This window comes from Oreochromis niloticus, linkage group LG23 (assembly GCF_001858045.2).
Source record: "Oreochromis niloticus isolate F11D_XX linkage group LG23, O_niloticus_UMD_NMBU, whole genome shotgun sequence".
NCBI lineage: Eukaryota > Metazoa > Chordata > Actinopteri > Cichliformes > Cichlidae > Oreochromis > Oreochromis niloticus.
Window position 1 is genome coordinate 4,475,771 of NC_031986.2, and position 13,378 is coordinate 4,489,148.

The 13,378-nt window shown below is 39.6% G+C and overlaps 2 long non-coding RNA genes across 4 annotated transcripts; both read right to left on the minus strand.

Annotated features, from left to right (window-relative positions):
* Nucleotides 1–2,420: 2,420 nt before the first annotated feature.
* LOC109197116 (uncharacterized) lies at nt 2,421–7,079 on the minus strand. Of its 3 annotated transcripts, none has more exons than XR_002058430.2 (8): nt 7,018–7,079; nt 4,940–5,134; nt 4,370–4,841; nt 4,128–4,249; nt 3,719–3,943; nt 3,374–3,505; nt 3,169–3,269; nt 2,421–3,026 (listed from the first exon to the last, which is right to left on the minus strand). It is a non-coding gene; the product is annotated as an uncharacterized LOC109197116 (long non-coding RNA). The 3 variants fall into 3 exon arrangements; XR_003216226.1 differs by having other exon boundaries at nt 4,128–4,252; XR_002058429.2 differs by lacking the exon at nt 3,374–3,505 and having other exon boundaries at nt 4,128–4,252.
* A 4,776-nt stretch (nt 7,080–11,855) lies between these two features.
* Nucleotides 11,856–12,633, minus strand: LOC112843751 (uncharacterized). Its single transcript, XR_003216237.1, has 2 exons — nt 12,312–12,633; nt 11,856–12,170 (listed from the first exon to the last, which is right to left on the minus strand). It is a non-coding gene; the product is annotated as an uncharacterized LOC112843751 (long non-coding RNA).
* Between the last annotated feature and the right edge of the window lie 745 nt (nt 12,634–13,378).

Sequence of the window (13,378 nt, forward strand, 5' to 3'; positions counted from 1 at the left end):
TCACACACTGCATGTGGTTTTAAAAGCAACATGTCTGTTCACCACAACAATGGAGATGTGTAATATTAGAGCAGCTACGGTTTGTTCTTGAACATCAGTTTTGTTTTCTACTTTGACCACTTAGACCAAAAAAAGTGTTGTTTTCAGATTCTTTATTTTAAATCTATAAAGCACCTGCTCATTTTTTATTACAATTAGTTTCACATAAATGTTAGTGTTTCCTTTATGATCTTTTAATGCTTACACTACACTGTACACGTCTACATTAGAGACATTTCTGTTACCTATGTATGAGAGTGGGCTGCTTGACTACGATTTGGAAATGGATGCAAAATCACACGGATCGTGCTATTGTTTGTTTTTTAATATGATGGACTGAACACAGGAGGTATCTGACTAAGCAAAGATTAGTCCGATCCCATTTCTACCTGTCTCTACTGTTTCAACATTTCACTGAAGTTTGCTCATCTGTAACTGTCAGGATATATATTTATTCCAGCTCTCATAGGGCAAAGGAATGACTCAGACTTGTCAAATGTTCTTTGACTTGATACACAATATGAAGTTCACAATTTTCTTACAAATAAAACTATAATGACAAACATGAACAGCTGTGCTTATTTCTGAGACATGATTTTTTTTTTTAATGTGTTCATATTTAGACATTTGTATGCTGAAACTGTAATGGTGAACCTGAGGTGATGGTCAGCAGAAGGCAAATATATATAAATAATAAAACAATATTGAAGTAATGTCTTTACCCTGTGCAGCGTGTGGACGCTGTGCACACAATCACCTTATTCACTGTAGTAAACATGCACCGCTAGCTCACGTGACTGACTGTCTCCATGGTTACATCGTATATTATTAGCTATGTAAACAGCTTCCAAAGATACCGCCATAGCTCTCTGCAGCTGTAACACTTTCACGCTTTACAAATCATTTCACGTTTTTGATAGTTATGGATAAAGAATGTGTTTTAAAGACATGCTAGGCGGTTGCTATGGTGGTTGCTGTGGACTAGGGTGGACCGCGTCCGATTCCTGTTATTAGCTGTCCGCCGTAGGAAGGCTGCGTTCCGTTTAGAAGTAGCGACAGTCTGCAGTAACTCGAATTCAAACCCCGCTTTGTTCTGTAATTAAAGGGCTTTTACAGCCGTTCATGACACGCACGCACGCACACACACATAAAACACTTTGCCTCACCATGACAATGCAACTTTACTAAAACCTTTAAAGTATCTGAGATAGGATAGAAAAATGAAGCAACCAGAGATTTAATGATGAAGACTCTGGGTTCTGTAGTTCACGTTTTACAGTCCTGAATGACTCACCGCATATCCATATAATTTATTGAAGAGGAGTTTAGAATGCACTTTAAATTTACACTGTTGCTGTTTAATTTTTTACATTGTTACCATGTCATGAATAAGGTTTACCTGCTGGGGGTTTGATGGATCAGCTGGACAATACAGTCAAAGACAGACTTCATCCATCATACGCAAGAATCCTAGTTGGATTTTTGTTTTCACTCATATTTTAGAACCAAATATTGAAAACAATTCTGACAGACTGGATACCTGGTCAGGGTGTACATTACCTTGTACTCAAGCATCCCAGGACAGAGCCCTGCCCCACCATGAGCCTGGGTGGATACATGGTTATAATATAAAATGACTGATACTGAATATGAATATTTCATGAAAATCAAATTATAATATGAATTCCTAGGTGTTTGTTATATCCAGCAAGAGATTGATTACATATGTCTGAATTGCTAACCCTAACCCTAGCTCAACAGACCACAATGCCTGGACTGTCACTATTATTACATGCTGTGAACATAAGTAGCTTTGATCACAGTTTATGTTGTAAAAGAGAAGGAATATTGAAAAAAAGATCAACATTGTGATATTATTTCTTCCAAACTGACCAGAAACATGCTTGTCAGACTCTCACAGCACAGGATCAGACTCACTGTGCATGACGGCTCAGGCCAGTAATGTTTGTTAGATTGTCAGTTGTTTAGTGCTTCTGTACAGTTAGGGTCACCGTCTCTGTGTCAGTATAATTAATATGCAGAAAACACTAAAAGTTGATTGTCTTCCAATATTCTAGCATAATTAAAAAACTTTGACTTTGTTAGTACATATTGTTACAGTCCTAATGCCAGTATGATTCTTCATAACGCCTGCTTTGAAATACTGAACTTTAAAATGTACCTGATGAAAGATAATTTACAGTCTGTCAGGATAATTCTGACTGTAAGATCACTGTATTAATCTGAACCCTTCTGCAATGTGCTGTGAATGAATGCTGATGCAACTGACTGTGGGAAAGCTATTAATAAAATGAATCTGTGACACATGCAACACATTCACAGAGGAAGAGGACACAAAGGGAGGACACGCAGAGGCTGTGTTAAAGTCACAAATCCAAATCTTTAGTCAAAAACAGGCGGCGGTTACAAACAGGAAGACAAGCAGTCCATCAAACAGTCTACAGGGTCAAACATGCAGAGAATTCAAACAGCAGTAAAAAAATAACTGGACACTGAAAAACTTAAAGCAATGTGTGACGAAACAAAAGGAAGCAGCGCAGTATATTCACTGAATTATCATCAATTACAAAAGAAAAAAACGACGATTTCTAAGGATTATTTGCTTAATTGCAGTTAGACTGTGGCTGGTAAAGATGGAAACATACAGAATGTAAACTGTGTGAGTTTGTTGAACTTTGTTAGTAACAAATGAGGTAAAAAAAAAACCCCAAAACAGACAAAACACAGAAAGAGGCTCTCAGTATTCATTTATAATTAGAAAGCATCTAAACATTCTGGTCGTGGATTTTTACAGTTTTAGTTCCGCTCGCTGTCATCATTATAATCATCATGATCAATGGCGAGGTCCTGAGGTGGGCGGGGCTGTCTCTGGTGATGTCACCATGAAGGAACAGCGTCTGGCACGTGTTGGTGAAACATCCCAGTACACTGGTGTAGTTTCCTCTCCAGCTGTTTGACATTCGACACTTCAACATTAAGGGGAAGAAGAAGAAACAGCGTTAGGTCAGGTGACCACATGGTTTCTAAAATAACTGACAGGAAGTAACCAGGCCGTTAGAAATGGATATCATGTGTTTAGAGTTACTGTAGTTAGGTAACTCTACTTACCAAAAGCAGAGCTGCTGAATGTTGCAGGAACTGATCATGTGTGGTGATCATTCAGTGCTGCTCCGGCAGGTTAGACAGTCTAATAGTGATATCCTGCCCATCTGAGAGTTTGAAAACACACATGCAAAGATTTAATTGTATTACAGTCAAAGTGGGATGTTCGATTTTGTCCTTTAAAAATGTTTGTGTATTTGAAAGCACTAACATTTTATGATGACTCGGATCGTCTCTCTCTAAGAGTATCTCCTTTAAAGGGGAGACAAGTGTATCCACTGATCCACGTCACTTTACCTGGATGATGACTCCTCTCTCCCTCACTCAGAAACTGGAGATTTACCTACATCATTACAAAAACATCAAAAACTTCTCCCTTTGATTCCATTTCTCCATTCCTGCTGAACATCAGGCAACAAATATCACAGTAAATCACAGTAAAATGTAAAGCACATATTTTCTCTGCTTTGTCTAACCTCTGCAGAGCCTCTGTCAAGAAAAACATATCTGTAAGCATAAAACAAATATACATTTCATAACACGTCACTGGACAAACCTCGGTCAGTTGATTTCCTCTGTGCAGTGCAGACGAGCATCAGTCAGCAAGTCAAGGTGGTGAGATGGACTCGTGCCCTTTGTGACTCTGCTGGTTCTTCTGAGGAAACACCACCGTCTCTCCACACCATCACCATGTGTGAGCATAGATCAGTAGCATAGATCAGAATATATATATATATACATATATATATATATATATGTATATTTCATTTAACAATTGCAACTGAAAGAAATTAAATATTGAACAAAAATATATTGTCACATTCTGCATTCTCAAATACAAATTTCGCAAAGTAAATTTTTGATTAACAGAAAAAATATGAATTACAAAAAATAATTGTATATTATTAAAATATTATGCAACTGTGACCAAAGTCAGAATCATCATTACAGTATTGTGGACTTACTGCTTGTATAATAGTGATAAACTTCAGGGGAGATCATGATGACAGAAAACTGTAAACAACACTCTGAAGTCTGAAGCTGCTTTTCTTGTTTCTGTGACCTCAGCACGCTGACAGACCTGAAGCTGCTAAAGATTTTAAAAAGTGATAATTACAGGGAAGAAACTTCTCTTTTTCATCGCTTTAATCAAACATTTGATGCCTCAGCTGTCTCAGTCCTATAGCATTCTGCAACTACAACTAACCTGAGGAGGCTTGGATTTGGCTGCAGGTGCCCCTGTACATCCTTCTCAGCAGCACACGTGGGTACCATTTAATCACACTTCTTCCTGAGCTTTGCTTCATCACAAGACTAAAGGTGGCATCCCATGTCACAGTCTTATCATCATCCAATTGGAGAAGAAACATTTACGCGCCTCCTGGTTTTGTTTTCTGATCCTGCAAAAAGACTGAGGACAACAAAGCCCAGAGAACACGAGATACACAACATCCAACATTCAGACTCAACAGCCTCCATAAATGAAGAGCACCAGGTTGGTCCAGTTATACTAGATATGAGCATACTTCACATTACTGTGTATGAATAATAATCAAGAGACAAACTTTGAAGATGCAGAGCATGATGTCCCATCATCAGACTGCAAACAAATATCCACCAGGCTTCTTTGTTGGCAGAGGTGATGATTCTCCCATCAGGGATCAGTAGAGTGTATTAACCTGTGGTATAAGCAGCAGTCACTGAAATATTACTGTTTCAGATAAGAAATCTGCCACATAAAAGCCAGGGTGGGAGGGATCTCTACAAACTGACTTACCTCTGCAAGTGTGAGTCTGTTCCTCCAGCCTCAACAAAAATCTGACTCTCCAGTCACAGACAAACAAAAAAACACCAGCTGGGAGATAGAAAACGCTGCCTGGGTCTTGCTGGATGTTGCTGGTCAGAGTCTCACATTAGCAGAGTGCTGCTTGGTCCCACTGACCCATGTGGACAGCGACTGTGGAGAACTGTTCTGGAAAACAGAAAAGAGAATTAAAATGACAAAAAGCCAAATTTCCACAAAGACTCGCTTAGAATCAGCAATCAGAAAATCATTGGTTCATATTACAATTAAATATGACCAGGCTCCTTAAATGTAAGCAGTTAAGATCTGATTTGATTTACATCCTTCACACAGCACATGTGTCCAGGCTGTCAGGTAAACATAGAATTAATCTCAGGTAACATGACTCAGAGTAGAGATTCAGTAAGAAAGATTGCCAGCTCTAATATTATTACCACACAATCCAAGGACACACCAACAGCTCAGATTTCTAGAACTATTTAAACAAATGTCATTCTATCCATTCATTTTCTTCTGAATATTCAATTCAGGTTCACAGTGGGAGGGGGGGGGGGGGGGGGGGGGGTGTCGTGGAATTTTGTAAATAAAGTCTGCAACACAGAAAGAGCTGTGAACAAACTATTTATTACTGCACGCAGGAGAGCCAACACACATCAAACATCACAGTTCACAGTCATGCCAGCTCTGCCACAGAAGTCGTGCTCCTACTCCTTTATGCACTCCAAGAAAGAGGGAGGAAGTTACAAACTGATCATACCACACTTCACGCGCCTCGCTATGAAACCTAACGGATCAATGGTTAAGCTGTTTTGTGCCCTTGGCCTTATCAGCACCTGTAAAGGGAGTTGTTTTCTCAAACTGCTGATGCTGAAGTATGTTCATCTAGTTTTAGAAACTTTCACTGAACAGTCTATAACAGTGTCACAACTAAGCATATGCATAAGCACTTAAATACTTTAAATTAGAATAATAGAAAATTTCTATTACAGGAGCTAGAGCCTGTCCCAGTAGTCATAGGTAGAGCACACCTGGACAGGTACCAGTCTGTCAGAGGACTAACACAGAGACAGACATCAGAGTAACAAATCGATTTAAAATTAATGTAAGCTTGCTGCAGCTGTATGTATGAACATGTGTTCCTGTGCTCACAGTCCACCTCTCAGGAACCTGCAGTTCATTTTAAGTCTACTTTAAACAGACCTCACAAAAGGCTGATGTGGCTGGATCAGTAGTCTGATTTAAGTACGATGCCTTTGGCCAGGGATTAATCTGGTACATCTCTTCACTGCAGTCTTACATACATTATCCCCACACCTGAATAAAAAATATTGATATTTACAAATAACAAATTCAGCTGTTGCAGCCTGACTCAATCTGATTCCAGATGTTCAGCACACACAGAAACACAGAGGGACTGTTTAAAGTTTAGTGTTAACCTGAGTCACTGATCATTTACAGTATTACAGAGTCTGGCAGTCTTTGCATGATGTCCACGTCACTGTAAGTTTCTAGCTGACTCTCAGGTGTGGCAGGTGTGCCAGCAGGAAAGAGTAATAATAACCTGCATCCTGAGGTTTGTCATGCAGGATTAAAGGAGCCAGGCTTTGTTCACACAGCTAGGATTGTATTTTACACTGACCCTGGGTCAGTATAAGTATCATACAGTTTAAACGAAGCACTGAAACGTGCACATATTTATAACAGATGCATTGAAGCTAATCGGCATATTTACTGTCAATCTGTGGCTGCGATTAATCACTTTACTGGAAACTTTATTAACTAGTAACTTCATCAGTCATGACAGAAGCTAATATTTCTGTGCCAACATCGTTTAAACAGTAACAGCTTTACTACAATATAAGCTAACGTTTACACCGTAACTTTAAGCTAGCACCATAAAGACGGTAAAACACGTAATAATATCTACAAATGCATCTTAAAGCCGTTATATTAGCACTCGGTGTATTACTAACATAACCACATTAACATTATTGACACTCGCTGACTTTTAATAGTCATTTTATAAATGCTGTCCGTTTAAATGGTCTTACCTGTAACACTGCTGTATCCACCGGATTCCAGCCAGAGTGGATTCTGGAGTCTTCCCACGCTCCTGTTACTGATCCTCCATCTGGATGGATGATAACAACCTTCTGAACAATCTAGCAGGTGGATGGCCCATATCTATGGGACTGATTTGTGCTAATAACGCCCATTGTATGGACTGATAACAGCCGAAGCGGGTGAATAAAGTCACCGTGTCGCTAGCTGTGCCATTACCCAGCATACACCTCTCCCTCCATAAATGCAATAAACGATACAAAAGTAATGGCCTATAATTAATTTATCTGCTGTTTCTCAGGTAGTTGTTTACATTATATAATATATTGTGTTCAGTACACGTCACTACAATGTGATTTCGGAAATGTATAAATATACGGACAACAGGCTCTTCCACGGCAATCTCTTGTCGTCAATAAACAACGTTTAAGGAGCTCTATAGTATTCAATGAGAGGACCCTGCACGTCAATTCTCGACGCGAGGGGGGTACCATGCGCGTCGACAAGTGAAGCAGAGGGAGCCTGACCATGCGTCACACATTTGAGGAGTTGGGAGTGAGAACGTGTTGGTACACATGCTTCAAATATCAATAATGCGCATCAATTCTGTCACTACCCTGCTTTTGCGCACCACTTTCTTGTATGCGTTTTTCTTGTTAACACACAGAGTACACACCGCTGTGCACAGCGCACGCACACGCAGTCAGCTGATCTCATCTGATGCAGATCTGCTCCTTGATCAAGTGACATTTGTCCGGATTTTTGGCACGAGTGGCGTCGGATCAGCACCGCGGCTGGATGGCCCGATGTACATACCCAGCGCAGCTGATACTCACCAGAATAATTTACTAAAATTATATGGACTCCTGTTATTAAGTCCGGTTCAGTCTGTTAATGTTGATAACCGTTTCAAACGAACGTTAATAGGTGTGTTGCTAAGCCTAAGAACTTAAATAACAAGCTTGAAATGTACCCGTCCCATTTCCCTCTTTATTGTTTTTTCTCTGTGCTGTAAATCTTCTGTCTGAGAAGAAATCTGAGGCTGCTGTTCTGAGAATGAGCTACCAAAGCTTTTTCTGAATAAATCAATAAAGATCCATTTATGGAAAGCTGTGATGAAGGCAGTTTGGTCTTTAATTATATTCAACAATATAAGACATTTGACCACTTTTAAATGATTTTTCTAACTTTAATACACTACAGTTAAAGTTATATACCTAATTTCTAGTAAGTGGCCCAGCCCCTCCTATATTTTTATGTATGTGGCCCTCAGTGAAAAAAGTTTGGACACCCCTGCACTTGGGGTTCAAATGAAAGCACTGGGGTGTAACATTATTGGAGATTATGAAGATATTAACAAATTGTACAGATATGAGTGTTTTGATATCTATATATAAATTTGGATGCACAGAAATGCCTGAAAGCAGTGGAATAAAGGAATAAAAAGATTTCAGATGATTAATTCAGGGGGTCTGTCTAGCCATCCATCCATTTTAACATTATTAAAATTAAGTCATGCAAGAGTTAAATCCAACATCAAGAATAAAACACAGTGAGACATGGTCAAAGAAAGACACTCTATAAGAAGTCCCACGATATGAGCAAATGTATGTAAGGAGATACTGTAGCAGAAAGGCAGCTTCACATCTTCGCCATGTTGGCGATGACTGGAACGAAAAAACAGACAAACAAGAGCTTTAAGCTTTTCTGCAAATACTTTTCATGTGTTTGTGTTTGCACGTATCTTTTATCTTCTTTACTGTCAGACAGTTAAACACCAGCGAGGCTGCAGCTGAAAGAACAAACGAGAAATGTCTTTTAAACATTACTTTAATGAAATGCTCAATCATGATGAATCAGATTCTCCTGCGTCTTAAGAAAGTAAAAATAAACTAAAAGTAAACTTACGGAAAGTTTTTTAAAAAAAGGGTGAAAACTAGCGTATGTGGATAAATCTGGTATATTTACACGATGAATTCAATACACATTCATATCTGACTCTGCTGCTTTGTCAACAGCAGCTGTGTTGCTTCCAGTCAGTATCACGTGCTGAGCTCTTGTGCCCTCCTCCTCCTTTGCATCCTTTCAACATTTTCATGTACAAAAATGTAGATGCACAAAATCTGCCATAAAAATCCTCATACAACAATATTGTTTTTTGCTTTTTTTTCATAAATGACTCATCATCATCATAATCATCTTTGTTTAGATGCAAGAAGAATCATATAGAAATGAAAAAGGGATAAATCTTCTGATCAAACCTGCTGGGACTGTGTGAGGTCCTGAGGCTAAGAGTAAGGATTTATCCACAGGAGAGCTGCGTTCTTACAAACCATCCCACTGTGTAAACCTGACATCTGTGGAACAGCTGAGCTGTATGATGTGTACAAGGACACAAAACATTATTTACCATCAGATCCCGAACCCTCCATGTGTTAATCAAGAAACTGCTGCTGTGCTACATCCATAAATAATGAATAAATTAGGAGCTAAAGCTAAAAGGACAGTTTATTTGTACCATCTTCATGTGAACACATTCAAGAACATCACAGATGAAAGAAACATTAAAAACTTCCACACTACATAAAGCAAGAAAAATAGTTTTTCTTTCAGGTGGTTTCAGAAAAAACAAAAACATCAAACACCTCCAAGACTCTCTTTGAAAGAACTAAAAACCTTTATTCTCATGGTCCAATCATGAGTGAACTCCCTGATGAAGCCTTGTGTGCTAAAACATGTCAGAATTTTAAAGGTTAAACATGAGTTTCCAAAACGTTTTGCTGGAGAACAATGAACTATTTGACTGAGTTTCAATTATTTACAGACGAGCAAAACCAGGACAGAGAAAAAAGGACAAAACTGACTCAGTAAAACGACAGAAAATAAGATCCCATGTAAATCTGTATTATGTAGAAGTTCAGCCCAGCAACCAGTTCAGTTCAACACAAGTTTAAATGATTCTATCTGAACTCTGTGGAGCCTGATCTCAAGCTTTTTGAGTCTGACACTGAAACCAGAGGATCTTTCTGTCTCTTCAGATTCACTGTGATCCAGTGATGGGAGTGATTAAAGTCCTGAGTAGTGATGGGTCCAGCAACACTGACGCACCGACGCTTGTATCAAGCTCCCCTAGCGATGCCTGTATCGGTGCGTGCGTCGCTTTAAGAAAAAGTCACGTGATCGATACAGCCGCTGTCTCGCTCATTGCCAACGCGCCAAGCTGTGTTTGAAAGGTACCGCATCTGCCAATGGAATGAATTGCCACCAAAACCCCCCCCCCAGAAAATTACTCTCGCAACGATAAAAAAACCCAAAAAAACAACAAAAAAACAACAAACAAACAAACAAAAAAAACCCAACACATCTCTCCATAACAAAATGGACCCCGAAAGAAACAGAAATGTTTCTGCTGTGTGGGATCATTTTGATCTTTTAACTGGAAATAAGGTAATAGTTTGTTTGTCTTTGTTTCAGTGTAATCTATCAGAACACATCCTCAGTGTTTAGGCATTACAGAGCCAAACATGAAAATGAGGAGACAAACACTGACAATGAACAAAGGTAGGCCTATATTGACACTGAACAGCTTTATCATAATTTTTTTTTATTAATATGTATTTTATTATTTTGAAATCAAGCATAGGAAGACTGTTCTGGACCAGGCAGTCCTGAATTTTATTATAAAGGACTGCCAACCCCTTAGTATTGTGTAGAGTGTCGGAGAGAAACATTCCAAGATCAGAGGATCCTTTAACGTACTGGGGGAATAGGAAGACATCTTATCTGAACCTTTTCCACCTGGCTTTACAGTTTTGTGTATCCCACCTTCATCTGTGCCTGTGAGTTTTCCAAAGCTGGGGAAATGGTGTAAAAAAAACAAAAAAAACAAAACAAACGCAATAGACTGAATGCAAAAACAATGGATGAACTTATTTTTCTGGATAGAAATTTATAATAAACTGAGTCAATTACATTTAAATGGGTAATATTATATTCACAATACTTTCATTTTAATTTTCACTTAATGTCATACCAAAGATGGTAAATGGACTGGTTCTTATATAGCGCTTTTCTACTCATCTGAGTACTCAAAGCACTTTACACAACTTGTGCATTCACCCATGCACACCCATTCGCACAAGCACATTTTTCTAAGTGCTTCATAGCTAACATTCACACACATTCATACTCGAATGGATGCATCGGAGAGCAATTTGGGGTTAGTACCTTGCCCAAGGATATTTGGCATGCAGACTAGGGGAAGCCAGGAATCGAACCACCAACCTTGCGATCAGTAGATGACCTGCTCTACCACCTGAGGTACAGCCACCCCAGATGTCTGCAATATTTAAAACGTAAAAGATATGAAATGATTCCATGGAAAATACAATACCTTACAGTGTATACACTTATGACTAGGTCATTGAATCAGTGTCTGTTGTGACTCTCAAGTAAGTTGCCTGCAATGATATTTAAGGTCCAGCAGGTGTCAGTATGGAGCAAAACAGCAACACTGTGTCGACACAGTATCGATACAGTTTGGGGAATGTGCTGAAACGCTTCACGAGGCCTCATCTACCCATTACTAGTCCTGAGTGATCACGCTGATGTTTGCACAGAGCAGACAATGAGGTGAATGTTTGGGCACATTGGTAACAGTGAAACAGTTTATTAGTAACGTGGGATCGTTTGTGTTCAGAGTATGAACTGAGATTCCTGAAGCTTTGTCACACTGGTCACAGCTGTAGTTTCCTTCCATGTGTACACGTTCATGCCTGTTACAAGTAGTTGAATGTGAGAAGCTTCTCTCACAGTGTCTGCACTTGTATGGTTTCTCTCCTGTGTGGACTCGTTTGTGTCTTTTAAGCTCACTTACAGTGGTGAAGGATGACCCACACTGATCACAGAGGTGCTTTTTAACCCCACTGTGAATCAGTTCATGTTGTTTTAAGTAACTTGATGTGGTGAAGCTTCTCCCACATTCTTTGCAGTATTTCAGTTTGTCTCCAGTGTGTTTACGTTGATGTATTTTTAGGTTCTTTTGCTGACTGAAAGTTTTTCCACAGAGGTCACAACGAAAGTCTTTCCCACCATCACAGTGATGACAGGGTTGAGAACTGGATCCATCTGTGTCGCTCCGCTTCTAAACAAAGACACAAAGACAGTGTAAGTCAGTACTTCAACATTTTTATCTTGAACGTCGCCTGAAATAAAGAGCATCTCTGCAGACGTCCAATTACATTTTACTGTTTCAGTTAACACAGATAAAAATATAAATACATACCTCACAGTAACTGCACTTGTAGAGTCTCTTTCTGGTGTGGATCTGTTGGTGTTGTCTCAGGTGATGTGGAGATTTAAAAGTCTTCTCACACAAGTCACATTTATAAGGTCTCTCCTCAGTGTGGGTAAACATGTGTTGTTGTAACTGTGCGTCTGTAGCAAAGTATTTGCCACACTGTTCACAGCAGTACACATCATGTCTGGTGTGAATGCGTAGGTGTGTATTTCGGTGCCCTCTCTGGCTGAAAGTTTTTCCACAGATGTCACAGCTGTATGCCTTAATTCCAGAGTGGGTAACTAGATGCTTCTGTAAGCTGCGACTGTGAGTAAAAGCTCTGCCACACTGATCACAGCTGTACGCTTTAACTCCACTGTGGATGAGTTGGTGTTGTTTTAGGTTACGCTTCCTGGAAAAAGACTTTCCACACAAGTCACAGCTGAACGGTCTCTCTCCAGTGTGGATGACCTGATGATGTTTTAGTTCATAATTCGCAGTAAAATCCTTCCCACACTCGTCACAGGTGTATGCCTTAATTCCAGAGTGGGTAACTAGATGCCTCTGTAACTTGCTTCTTTGAGTAAAAGCTCTGCCACACTGATCACAGCTGTACGCTTTAACTCCACTGTGGATGAGTTGGTGTTGTTTTAGGGATTCCTTCCAAGCAAAATCCTTCCCACACTCGTCACAGGTGTATGTTTTCTCTCTCTTTCTTCTGTGAGGTTTGTCGGCCTCCTGAGAGCGCTGACTTCTCGCTCCATGTTGGTCCTGCAGTGACAGAGATACAAACAGAGGCAGTGAGTGAAATGCAGTCGTGGAACAAACTCAACCTTCAAACTCCCTCCATTAACACTAGTTTTAAACCTGAAGGTGGAGTGTGGCACCAAACACCTTAAAGGTCTCTTATCCCCACCTGCTGGTAGTTCTAACACATTACATCCAACCTGGTGTTAAAAATAATTCATGACTGTTCAAACACTAAAATCATGCCCATCCCTCCTGATTGTACACAAATACACACACACACACACACACACACACACACACACACACACACATATAGTTGTTGT